The sequence below is a fragment of the Delphinapterus leucas genome, chromosome 2 (assembly GCF_059928025.1).
Source record: "Delphinapterus leucas isolate spDelLeu-1000000601 "Yukka" chromosome 2, BTC_Dleu_Yukka2, whole genome shotgun sequence".
NCBI classification, from domain to species: Eukaryota; Metazoa; Chordata; class Mammalia; order Artiodactyla; family Monodontidae; genus Delphinapterus; species Delphinapterus leucas.
The window spans coordinates 114,478,862-114,492,379 of record NC_143130.1 but is presented as its reverse complement, the minus strand read 5'-3'; the positions used below and the strand labels follow the sequence as shown (position 1 = coordinate 114,492,379).

The 13,518-nt window shown below is 35.1% G+C and overlaps 1 protein-coding gene and 1 pseudogene across 13 annotated transcripts in view; one reads left to right on the top strand and one right to left on the bottom strand.

Moving 5' to 3' along the window:
• Positions 1-13,518, top strand: part of STRN3 (striatin 3) — a 110,613-nt gene that overhangs the window by 40,844 nt on the left and 56,251 nt on the right. The window lies entirely within an intron of this gene.
• On the bottom strand, positions 9,015-9,102 carry LOC115803674 (U6 spliceosomal RNA; annotated as a pseudogene).

The window sequence follows — 13,518 nt, the reverse complement described above, 5'->3', positions numbered from 1 at the left end:
GCCTGTGCTCCGCAGTGGGAGAGGCCACAGCGGTGAGAGGCCCGCATATTGCAAAAAAAAAAAAAAAACAAAATTGCATGAGCAGTGCACTACGTTTTGTTAAATATATGAGTGGTTTTAATGAGCTAGTAAGTTACATGAATAATTTTTCCCCTACAGATTTAAAAGGCACCTTTCTTTTAAAAAGATAGCTGACTTATTAACAACTAAGTTTTAATTCTTACCAAGGATTTTTCAGGAAGAAGAGTAAATTTAACCCTTTTATAAGCTTTCCTTGTGGGAAAATGAACTAAATTTAACCCAGGGTATTCCACAGAATTCCAGAGAACTAAAGCCCAAGGTATCTTCTTAGACCAACAACTGTGGTAGCTTTGGGCCACATCAGAGACATCCTATTTTGTGGAAACTTTTATTGAGTAATAGTGTCTTACTTGAGCTGTTAAAGGGGATTTCCAAAAGAAAATTGTTTTCTTAGTTGACATTCTTAAGGTTAGTTAAGTATATATTAGGGATTGTGTTCAGGACTTTTTTCCTTGAAAATATAAAATTTTAGGTTAAAAAACTGTACGTTGATTGGATTTAGTACTGTAGCAACAAATGTGGACATAGATACATAAGACTCCTAAATTTAGGATTATTTCAGCTTATTCATGCTTAGTTTCTTAAATGTCTTAAATATTTTCTTAATTTTTGATCATTAATATACTGAATTAACATAGACTAGATTTAAAAATTACCAAGTCACAAACACAGTTACTTAACCAAAGTAAATTTTTCCTTTATGCATGTGAAAAACTTTACATTTTCTTTAAAGAAATATCACCTACCATAGATGAATTACGTATTTAGAGATTTGAGACTCAGGAAGAGATTGTATATATATATATATATATGGTCACTCCCATATTTTACAGTTAAGTAAACTGAGAAACTGTAATTATGATTTCATTTATTTAGCAACAAATATTTATTGAGTTTTTACATATTCCAGGCAATGTTCTTGATAATAGGAATATATCAGTGAACAAAAGACAAATAGTCATACTTTAATACAGCTTATATTCTAGTGGCATTTGTCTAATCGGTGGTAAAACAAAGAAAATTGATTTGGTTTAGTAATCCAGTTTTCTTAGTATGAAGTTTGTTTGGGCTGACAAATAGTTTTCATCCTGCTTGCCAATTCATAGTTTTCTTATGCCACCTGGAGCCTAAGTTATGTTAAGAATTCTTTACTAAGGCAAAGTTATTGATGTCTGACTTTGGGTTTGGCCAGTCAGAAGAATGTTCATGAGCTAATCAGGCCCGCTGCCACCCTTACCTCTAATGTTGCCTTTAAAAAAACCCTTTCCTGAAAGCCATAAAGGAGTTTGGGTCTTTTGATGACAAGATGCCCGTTCTCTTTGCTTGGTGCCCCAATAAATGCTGTGCTTTACTTCACCACAACCCAGTGTCAGTAGATTAGCTTTGCTGTGTGTTGGGTGACTGGACCCAAGTTTGGTTCAGTAACAGTTTTGGAAACCACAAATGGACTGTCATCCAGAGTGGGCATCTTGCCTGTGGCACATCAGCCCCTGGCTGGTGGCAGCTCTCAGATCCTGTCCAGCAGCTTCCTGAACACCTTTGTTTTAAGGGCAGCCTCTTGCTGTCGACCAGGCGTCACTGTCCATGGTGCTTCTGTGGTGAAGGAAACAAGGCTCTGGTCCTGGTCTGTAAGTCATCTCTGGTAATTGAGAGAACCTCCGTGTGATGACACCAGGGTATCCTTTCCTATGGGGTTGCCTTAATTGGAAATTTCCTTCTGTGGGGAGGGGGAAGGCATAGGACTTGGTAATCTGGTTTTGAGTGGAATGCCACTTTAATTGGATTTTCCCTTCTGGTTAAGTGAGTATTATTTCATAGTGACCTTTAATCCTATTTGACTGTTTTTTGAAGCCTTATTGATGTTTTTAGCAAACTTCCCAAAGATCAAATTCTGATTGTTGCTCTCCTGATTTCTCACTAACTTTGGGACGCTCCATAGGGCCCCTGAAGCACCTCAGAGAGATATTAGACTAATTAGTTGGGATTACTTGATATGTTAAGTTACATGGGAAACATTGTCAAATGAGTGGTGATAAACCTTAGGTTATTATGGGTAAATGTCATAAATGTAAGTGTTCCAAAAATAATGTAAAATTTCTAAAATTTGGATGTGTCTTGGTATAATATTATCAGTCATAATTCTAGTTATTATCTTAAAATGTTGCAGGTCACAACAATAACCAGGTTTCTTTGTGAATTGCATTGTAATCAGATCTTTAACCATACCTTTTAAAGTCTTTTGTCATTTGTAGAGTTTTACTCTGATGCTTCTGCACAAATGCTTCACCTTCAAGAAGTTTCATAGAAAGAACTTTTTGACAAGTATAGGTTTCTGATAAATTTCAAATCATACTGCTGAACTGGGTAAAAAAAAAATTAAAGAATTCTAATGGAAAACCTGATGGCTTCATAAAACCATTAACAAAAGACTAAGATAAAATATTACACAGGACTGAGTGAATTGGTTAATATAGTTATATAATTTTTATGGGGTTTTTTTTTGAAATGTTACTGGCTTTTAATTTGTGTTCTCCAGATATAAGGGAACCTGTCTCCTTCAGCTCTAACTTAGAAAAATTTGGTAAATTATACCTTTGTAAGCAGAATTGAAACATTTATCTTTTCTCTATATCTGATTCCTCCAGAAATTGAAAACTCTTAGGTTCCCAGCAGCCTTAACAGGTGAATAAGGAAGAACACCTCCTGGCAGGTGCAGGAACCTCAAGATATTTTGGAGACCTCTGGAAGAGAGGAATTCACTCAGATCTATAGATATCACAGGCAGAATCTGTGGCAAGCCTTTGATGTGGCTTTCCTGGCCTTGAGAGGCTTTTAAAGAATTCAATCTGAGATTCCTTATGAAAAGTTCCTGGATGGCCTGTTAGTGCCTCTGTGACCAGTTAATCAGACTTATTTTGTGATTAAATTAGTCTTAATTTGGCTATATTTGGTAGAAATGAAGGCAATTTTAGGGAGAAAAAGATTGTTTCAGTGGATATTCTAGTTTTGTTAATTGAGGTCTGTTTTTACCACCTTAGACCCACTTCACAGTTAGCTCTTTGTTAAGTCACATAATTGTAAAGTTTAGTTGAATTATTAAAAGGACACTCTTAACTTTGTTTCTAAAGCTTATCGCAACAAGCTATCTTTGGATGAAGATCAAATACCCCGTGATGTACAACCAGGAGATTATGCATACTGGGAAAGGCATAGTTTAAAGGACTGTCTCCAATCTAGAGAAAAGGATCCTTATTAATTACTCTTAGTTGGCTAATGCACAACGAAACTGAAGGACATTGACTCTTTAATTCATACTTCCCACTTAAGAAATTAGGCCTCTGCAGTGGGCTGGGCTATAGAAAGGACTGTTGACCCCAAGTGACACCCACATCAGGATGAGAAGAAGATGACAGCAGTGGTAAGCAGCTGATCCAGGAATCCAGACCAGGCCTGTAAGACCTATCCTACTAATTCAATTGAATTGATTACCAAATATTTGTCTCCCTATCAACACTGAAAGTTATTGTTTTACTTCACACCATACTGGTGGCCCCAGTGTTTAGGATGAAAAGAAAATTTTCTAGTGAAGTTGTCACAGAGTATAACTACTCATAACATGTATTGCTGCTTGCTTTAAGTCCACTGCTAAAAGCGCATGTACAGTGTTTGTGTTACAATTTGGTATAATTGATAAAATGTATAGACTACAAAATGCTTCTCTATTATCATAGGTCTGAGCTTGTTCACTATGTCTGATTAGTTTTCATCCAGTGTGGATAACTAGGTAAATACATGCACGCACACACACACACACACACACACACACACAGAGTTAGGCCTAGCACCAAAGGACGTGATGGACCCAGAGGAAGCAACAACCATCCTAGCATCTAGGAACAAATATTTTGATCTATGGAAAGATTTGCAAACAAAAGGGGAAATGATAGAAGAAATTTTCCCACATTGAGGTATGGGGAAATCTTTCTGCCTTATACATCATGATTTAACTTAAAGTAGAATAGCCTGTTTTGTGGCCTGTCAGACATATGTTGTACATCTCCTTTAACCATTAAGGGGGGAAAAATGCATTTAGAAATCAAAACTGAGTAACTGGTTCAGGCATCCAAGGTAGGAACTTGGTGGCCATTATGGACATGATTTTAGACACATTTCTGTTTAGCTGGGAACTTGCATTTTCTGAACTGTGTTGGACTCAGGGATGGCACCAGCTGTTCTCAAAGCAGTGTCTGCTGGCACCTGCCAGCTGCAACCTTATAGTTTCAAGATCTCTTGTAATTATTAAATTTTTTCTTTTATAATAGTAACAAATGAGACAGCTCAAGCCCTAGCTTCCTAGCAGGAGGCGCTAGGCTCTTTAGCTAGAGTATTACATGACAATAGAATTGTTAGATTCTATTAGATTTAGATTTTTAGCAGGAAAAAGAGATGTGTGTGTAGTGGCCAGTAGCTCCTGTTATTTATATGTTAATACCACATCAGAAGTTAAACCTACTTAGATATAATTTTATATCTAAGCAGCTGGCTACCTGGCAACAACAAGTCTCCCAGATAGACTGATTTTCAGGCTTATTCTTGGCAATAAATTATTTATTTATTCATGGCTGCGTTGGGTCTTCGTTGCTGCACAGGGGCTTTCTCTAGTTGTGGCAAGCGGAGGCTACTCTTCATTGTGGTGCAGGCTTCTCATTGCAGTGGCTTCTCTTGTGGAGCACTGGCTCTAGAGCGCAAGCTCAGTAGTTGTGGCACACGGGCTTAGTTACTCTGCGGCATGTGAGATCTTCCTGGACCAGGGATTGAACCCGTGTCCCCTGCATTGGCAGGCGGATTCTTAACCACTGCCACCAGGGAAGTCCCAGCAGTATACTTTTTGAGTGTACCTTAAGTGGGGAACTGACTGCTTGTGTTACCAGATGGTTATACAAAATTTTCTGTGCAGTTCCAGTTCCTCAACACACTGAATTATGAAGGTGTGTGTTTGTGTGTGTAAAATCTAACCTCCTTGGTTATTTCTGATAATTAGCCAGCTTTTGAAACCTCTATATGTTATGATTTTTCTTGTATTTTACATTTCAAATAAAATTCCATGGGTCAGCTGACTCTGTATTTATACCTTAAATTATTTACAGCTGAACTTGCTTAGCCCAAAATATTTAAGTGCTTAGAATAGAGTCACCTGTATAATTTGAGTTTATCCGTAAGGGGAGAGGTTCCTAACATTTGTTGAGAGCCTACTATTTTAAATAGTAATAATATGAATTTATTAGTAGTTGCTATAGCCTGATTTTGTCTTTAATTTGCTTCCAAATCTGAAGTATTTAACACTATCTTTTTAAATTCCTTGCATGTTAGTTTGCTCCTTAATGATGTTGTCATTTCTGAATATATGTTTTTAAAATAAGCTCTGAAGACTGTTTTAAAATAGATAAAAATCACCTATATCCAGTGTTTGCATTCAGTTTAAATTTTGTTTAAAGTAAGAAGAATCTTACAATAAAACATTTTGTTAAGTAATTTATTTGTTTTAAGCAAAATGTTCTTATTTAGAAATATTGGAAACTACAGTAATTGTGAAATACTTTAGGTTGATAGTATTAGCTGAATCAATGTTGGATGTTTTGCACTGGTGACCTCTAGTGGTCTTGCAGTTAAAAAAGTTGTTCTGCTGTCAGTGTCAAGTAATTTTTTTAGATTTTCATGTGATAATCACCTACTGATTGTTGAATAACTCAGATGATAAAATATAGCCCTAATGGGTACCTTTATCTATATTCAGAGGAAGAAAAGTTGTCTTAACAATAAAGTTTTGTTACTCTGAATTAACTGAGATTGGATATGGAAACAAATTTATAAAAAAGCTCATTTCTGTCTTACACTGTGTATGTAGTAATGAATTTCAAGTTAGTTATCTACTCAGTTTTATACTTTTGAAGTCAAATAATTAAAAACATTAAAATTAGTTGATTCTGGCAAATAAAAAATGAAAATTTATGGTTCTTTAAAAAGTTTATCCTTTATTGAACTTACTACATATTCCATTCTTGAACCTTTTTCTCTTCTTAACTAAAGGACCTAGGTCTTTGATATTATCTTCATAATAAAAATATACTTCTTAAATCTAACTCTTAAGAGTGAGATTAATTTTTTAAATTTTTAAAAATTGTGAAATATAACTTACAGAAGTGTGTGAAATATAATTGCACAGGTTAGCAGTTTATTATAAAGAGGACAACCATGATATCACTCTTGGAGAGGTCAAAAAATAGAGTACTGCCAGCACCCTAGAAGCCTTAAAACTTGCCCCTTCCAAATCACCACTGCCTCCTTCCCTCGTAGGGGTAACCACTATCCTGACTTTCTGTGTAATCATTTCCTTGCTTTTTTTTTTTTTTTTAGTATGTTACTATCTAAGTGTTCATTGCTTAAATGTATTAGTTTAGTTTTGCCTGATAGTGAAGTTTATATATATCAGTGGATCGTATAGGATGTTGTCTCTTGTGTCTTGCTCTTTTCCTCAATGTTATATTGGTTCATCTTTGTTGTTCGGAACCTTAGTTTGTTCATTTACTTTACTTGGTAGTATTTCATTGTGCTAACATACGACAATTTGTCTGTTTTCTGATCTGATGGTTGTTTAGATTGTTTGCAGTTTTTGGCTGTTATAAAAAATGGTTGTGGGAATATTTTACATGTCTCCTAGTAGGCACATACATACATGCATTTCTGTTGGGTATGTAGCTAGGAATATATGGTTTTAATGTATTTATATCTTCAACTTTAATAGATAATACAAAACTTTCCAAAGAGGCTATACCATTTTATGGTCCCATAAGTCATTTATGAGAGTTTCTGTTGATTCACATCTTCCTCAACAAATAGTATTATCAGATTAAAAAATTTTTAGCCAACCTGGTGTTGTGTTTATTGTATTTTTAATTTGTATTTCTCTGAATACTAATGAGGTTGAGAGCTATTTCATATCTTGATTGGACATTTTGGTATCTTGTGACCTGGTATTGTCAGTCTTTTTACAATATTTCTATCAGGCTGCTTTTTGTTTGTTTTTTTTTAAGTTGTATACCTTTTGGGGGAGCAGATAGGAATTATATATATGAGCCCTTCTCAGGAATTATATATATGAGCCCATTCTCAGGTATATGTTTTGCAAATTTCTTCTATCTGGTTTGCCTTTTCAAAGAAAGACATTTAAAAAATACTTTTTAAAATTTGTGCTAAAAATATAATATTTATCATCTTACCTGTTTTTAAGTGTACAGTTTAGTCAAGTGTATTCACACTGTTGTGAAGCAGATCTCCAGAATTTTTTCACCTTGCAAATCTGAAACATTAAACCCATTAAACAACAATTTCTCTTTCCTCCTTCCTCCCCACCTTGTAACTAACATTCTATTTTTTTTTTTTTTCCTGCCACGTAGCTTGCAGGATCTTACTTCCACAACCAGGGATCCAACCAGCGCTCTTGGCAGTGAAAGCACAGGGTCCTAACCACTGGACCGCCAGGGAATTCCCCTCTACACTCTGTTTCTTTCAACTTGACTACTTTAGATACCTCATAAAAGTGGAATTATGTAGTCTTTTTGTGACTTCCTCATTTGACATAGCATGTCCTAAAGGTTCATTCATGTAGCATGTGACAGGTTTTCCTACCTTTTTAAGGCTGAATAATATTTCTTTGTATATACCACATTTTGTTTATCCGTTCATCAGTTGATGGACAGTGGTGTTGCTTTCACGTCTTGGCTGTAGTGAAGAGGCTGGCTGTGAATTATGGGTGTGCAATATCTTTTTGAGACCATGCTCTCAATTTTTTTGGATATATACCTAGAAGTGGAATTGCTAGATTATATGTTAGTTCCATTTTTAATTTTTTGAGCAACCTCCATACTGTTTTACATTATGGTTGCATCATTATAATTCCACCAACTGTGCACAAGAGTCCCAGTTTCTCCACATCCTCACCAATGCTTGTTAACGAACACTTTGTTTTGAACAATTTTAGATTCACAGAAAAATTGAGCAGATAGGACAGAGCTCCCATATGTGGTGTGGCACTGCTGCCTGCCTCCCCTCCAGTTTCCCTTTGTTATTAATATCTTGCAATAGTGTGGTACATTTGCTACAATTAACCAGTTCTCATACATTATTATTATTAATGTTTGTCCACAGATTAAAGTTCATTCTGTGTTGTACTGGCTTATGGGTGTTGACAGTTGCATAATGTCCTGGATCTACCATTATAGTACCACGTAAAACAGTTTCACCGTTCCTAAAAGTTTCCTGTGCTTCACCTGTTCATCTTTCTCCTTACCCCCAAATGCTTGGCAACTACTGCTCTTTTTGCTGTCTCTCTAGTTTTGCCTTGTGTGGAATGTCATATAGTTGGAATTATACAGTGTGTCGGCTTTTAGACTGGCTTCTTTCACTTAGGAATATGCATTTAAGGTTCCTCCATGTCTTTTCTTGGCTTGATAGCTCATTTCTCTTTACTGATGCATAATATTCCCTGTATGGATGTACCAGTGTTTATCCATTTACCCATTTACCCATTGAAGGGTATCTTGGTTGATTCCAAGTTTTGGCAGTTATGAATAAAGCAGCTACAGACGTTCATGTTCATATTTTTGTGTAGACACAGGTTTTCAGCTAATTTAGATAGATACCAAGGAGCATTGTGTTTTCAGTTTCAGTTTTCAAATTCCAGTTATTCATTGCTAGTATATATAGGAAGGCAGTTAATTTTTGTCTTACCTTTTTATCCTCTAACCTTCATATAATCACTTATTGGATCCAGGAGGTTTTGGTAATTCTTTAGAATTTTCTTCGTAGACAGTCATGTCATCTGCAGAGTCTTATTTTTTCCTTCTCAATGTGTGTACTTTAAAATTTTCTTTTTTAAAAACATGGAATACTTCATGAATTTGCATATCCTCCTTGCTCAAGGGCCACGCTAATCTTCTTTTTATGGTTCCAATTAAAATGTTCTTTTCTTGTCTACTGCATTGGCTAGGATTTTGTGTATGATGTTAAATAAGAGTGGTGAGAGGGGATAGCCTTTCCTTGTTCCCTGTCTTAGGAGGCAAAGCATCTAGTTTCTCACCATTGAATAGGATATTGAGCTGTAGGTTTTTGGTAGATGATCTTATCAACTGCAGAAGTTCCCCTCTATTCTTAGCTTGCTGAGAGTTTTTGTCATGAATCAGTGTTTGATTTTATTGGATGCTTTTTCTGCATTTATTAATATGGTCACATGGTTTTTCTTCTTTAACCTGTTTAGCCAGTTAATGATAGATTACATAAATAGATTTTCAAATGTTAAACCAGCCTTACATACCTGAAATAAATCCCACTCGTTACGTAATTCTTTGTATATATTGTTGGATTCAATCTGATAATATTTTGTTGAGGGTTTTTGCATCTGTGTTCATGTTCATGAGAGATAATTGATCAGTAGTTTTCCTTTCTTGAGACATCTGTCTGGTTTTGATAGTAGGGTAATGCTGGCTTTATTGAATGAGTTAGCAAGTGTACCCTCTGCTTCTATTGCTTAGAATAATTATAGAGAATTGGTATCATTTCTTCCCTAAATGTTTGGTAGAATTCACCATTGAACCCATCTGGGCCTGGTTCCTTCTGATATAGAAAGTTATTAACTATTGGTTTAATTTCTTTAATATCAATAGATACAGTCCTATTCACATGATCTCTTTCGCCTGTGTGATTTTGGTAGATTGTCTTTCAAGAAATTGTTCCATTTCATGTAAATTATCAAGTTTGTGGGCATAGAGTTCATAATATTCCTTTATTATATGTTCAGTGTCCTTGGGATCAGTAGTGATGATCTTTCTTTCATTTCATTTCTGGTATTAATTTGTTTTTTCTCTCTTTTCTTGGTTAGCTTGACTAAGAAGTTAATCAATTTTATCGGTCTTTTCAAAGAATCTTATTTCATTGATTATTGGTATATTTTCAGCTTTATTGGTTTCTGCTCTAATTTTATTATTCTGCTTGCTGTAGGTTTATAATGCTATTCTTTCTCTGTTTGCCTAAGTTGGAAGCTAAATTGTTGATTTTAGATCTTTTCTAATATATACATTGACTGGTGTAAATTTCCCCATAAGCGCTACTTTTCCTACATTAAATGTGAATTTAAAGCCAATTTAAAAAGCTGTCAGAGTGGAGAGCATGTTTGTATGATTTCTAATTCTTTATATTTGCTGAAAGTGTGTTTTCTGGTCCACAATGTGGCCTGTCTTGGTGAATGTTCCATGTGACTTTGAGAAGAGTGTGTATTTCTATTTCTCTAAGAAATGTCACTGGGGGGAATTCCCTGGTGGTACAGTGGTTAGGACTCCATGCTTCCACTGCCAGGGGCACAATGTGGCCAAAAAAAAAGAGAAAGAAAGGGGAAAAAATATGTCACTGGGGTTTTGATAGGGATTGCACTGAATCTGTAGATCACTTGGGTAGTATTGATATTTTAATAATAGTATGTCTTCCAGTCCATGAACATGGAATGTGTTTATACTTATTTCTGTCTTTAATTTCTTATCTTTCTTTTTTTAAATATTTATTTATTTATTTTATTTATTTGGCTGCTCCAGGTCTTAGTTGCCGCATACAGACTCTTCCTTGCCGTGTGCAGGATCTTTAGTTACGGCATGTGAGATGTTCAGTTGCAGCATGTGGGATCTTTAGTTGGGGCATGTGGGATCTTTAGTTGCGGCATGCAGGATCTAGTTCCCTAACCAGGAATCGAACCCAGGCCCCCTGCATTGGGAGCCCAGAGTCTTAACAACTGGACCACGAGGGAAGTCCCCCTGTCTTTAATTTCATTCAGCAATATTTTTTGATTTTCATTGTACCAGTCTGTCACCTCCTTATTTAAATATTATGTTAATTAAGTATTTTGTTCTTTTTGATGCTTTTGTAAATGGAATTGTTTTCATAATTTCCTTTCATGATTGTTCACTGATAGTGTATGGAAATGCTATTGATTTTTGTGTATTGACTGTGTCCTGGTATTTTGCTGAATTTGTAGTTGTAACAGACTTTTATGGAATTGTTTGGGTTTACTACATATAACATCATATCATCTGTGAACAGAGATAATTTTACTTCTTCCTTTCTAACTTAGATTCCTTTCATTTTTCTTGCCTCATTGCTCTGCCTATGACTTCTAGTACTATGCTGAACATGAGTGTTAGAAGCAGGCGTCCTTGTTCTGATTTTTGAGAGAAGGCTTTCAGTCTTTAACCATTGAGTATGACGTTTGTTGTTTTTTCTCATAAATGGCTTTTATTATGTCATGAGAGTTTCCTTTTATTCTTAGTTTGTTGAGGTTTTTTAATCAAGAAAGAGGTGTTCAGTTTTGTCAAAATCTTTTTCTGCATCAGTTGAAATGGTCATGTGTTTTTTATTCTGTTAATGTAGTATATTATATTAATTGGTTTTCTTATGTTGAGCCATCCTTGCATTGCAGGAATAAATCTCACTTGGTCATGATTTGTAATCTTTGTAATATGCTACTGAATTTGATTTACTAGTATTTTGTTGAGAGTTTTTGCATCAGTGTTTATAAGAGATACTGGTTTTCTTGCAGTACCTTTATCTAGCTTTGGCTCTTGGTACAGTGCTGGACTCATTGAGTTAAGGAATGTCCCTCTTAAATTTTTGGAAGTGTTTTGGAAAGATTGGTGTTAATTCTTTAAATGTTTGGTAGAATTCACTAATAAAGCAATCAGTCTAAAGGTTTTGTTTGTTGGGAGATTCTTGATTACTAATTCAATCTCTTTACTAGTTATAGACCTTTTCAGATTTTCTGTTTTTTTCATTATTCAGTCTTGGTGGATTTTGTGTTTCTAGGTTATCCAATTTGTTGGTGTACAATTGTTTGTAGTACTCTTATAATCCTTTTTATTTCTGTAGAATTGGTTGCAACATCCCCACTTTCATTTCTGAGTTTAGTTATTTGTGTCTTTTTTTCTTAGTCAATCCAGGTAACGGTTTGTCAATTTTGTTGATCTTTTTGAAGAACCAAGTTTTGATTTTGTTGATTTTTTTTCTGTTGTTTTTCTCTGCTCTATTTTATTTCTATGCTTTAATCTTTATTATTTTTTTCCTTCTGCTAGCTTTAGATTTAGTTTGTTCTTTTTCTGAAATTCCTTAAGTTGTAAAGTTAGGTTGTTGATTTGAGTTCTTTCTTGGCTTTTTTTTTTTTTCCCCCTGGTACGTGGGCCTCTCACTGTTGTGGCCTCTCCCGTTGTGGAGCACAGGCTCAGGACGCGCAGGCTCAGCGGCCATGGCTCACAGGCCCAGCTGCTCCATGGCATGTGGGATCTTCCTGGACCGGGGCACGAACCCATGTCCCTTGCATCGACAGGCTGACTCAACCACTGCGCCACCAGGGAAACCCCCTCTTTCTTGCTTTTTAATGTAAGCCTTTATAGCTATAAATTATTCATTTAGCACTGCTTTTGCTGTGTCCCATAAGTTTTGGTAAGCTGTGTTTTCATTTTCATTCCTCTCTAAGTATTTTTAAATTTTCCTTATGATTTTTTTGTTTTATTAGTTGTTCAAGAGGGTGTTGTTTAATATCCACAAATTTGTGGCTTTTTCAAGTTTTTTTTGTTACTAATTTCTAACTTCATCCATTGTGATCACAGGAGATTTTTTTAAATGATATTTAAGTTTTAAAATTGATTAGAGTTGATTTGTGTCCTAACGTGTGGTCTGTCTTTGAGAATATCTCTTGTGTATTTGAGAAGAATGTGTATTCTGTTGTTGTTGGATAGAGTGTTCCATATATGTCTGTTAGATCTAGCTGGTTTATTGAGTTGTTCAAGTCCTCTGTTTCCTTATTTTCGGTCTGGTTCTTCTATGTGTTATTGAGAGTGGGATATCGAAGTCTCCAGCTGTTATTATTGAACTATTTCTTCCTTTAATTCTGTCAATTTTTGTGTCATATATTTTGATGGTCTCATTAGGTATGTAAATATTTATAACTGTTTTTTGTTTTTTGCTGTATTAAACCTTTTATTAGTATATAATGTCCTTTGTCTCTTATGACCTTTTTTCATATAAAGTCTATTTTGTCTAATATTAATATAGAAGGCTTGCAAACCTTAATAGTATATACTAGGCTTTGCAGGTCACATTGGGTCTGTGTTGCCTATTCTAATTTTGTTTATTGTTTTTTTTAAAACCATTTTTCACTCTGTGGCTGTCCAAAAACAGGTAGGTTGCCAATTCCTACTTTATCTTGAACAGAAGCTTTTTAATTATAGTGAATTTATCCATCCTTTTCTTTATTTTGTCTTTGTAAATATGGTTTTTGTGGTTACTTTTTAAAGTGTTTATTTGCAAAGATGATGCTGTTCATGGTGCATTATGACCTGTAAA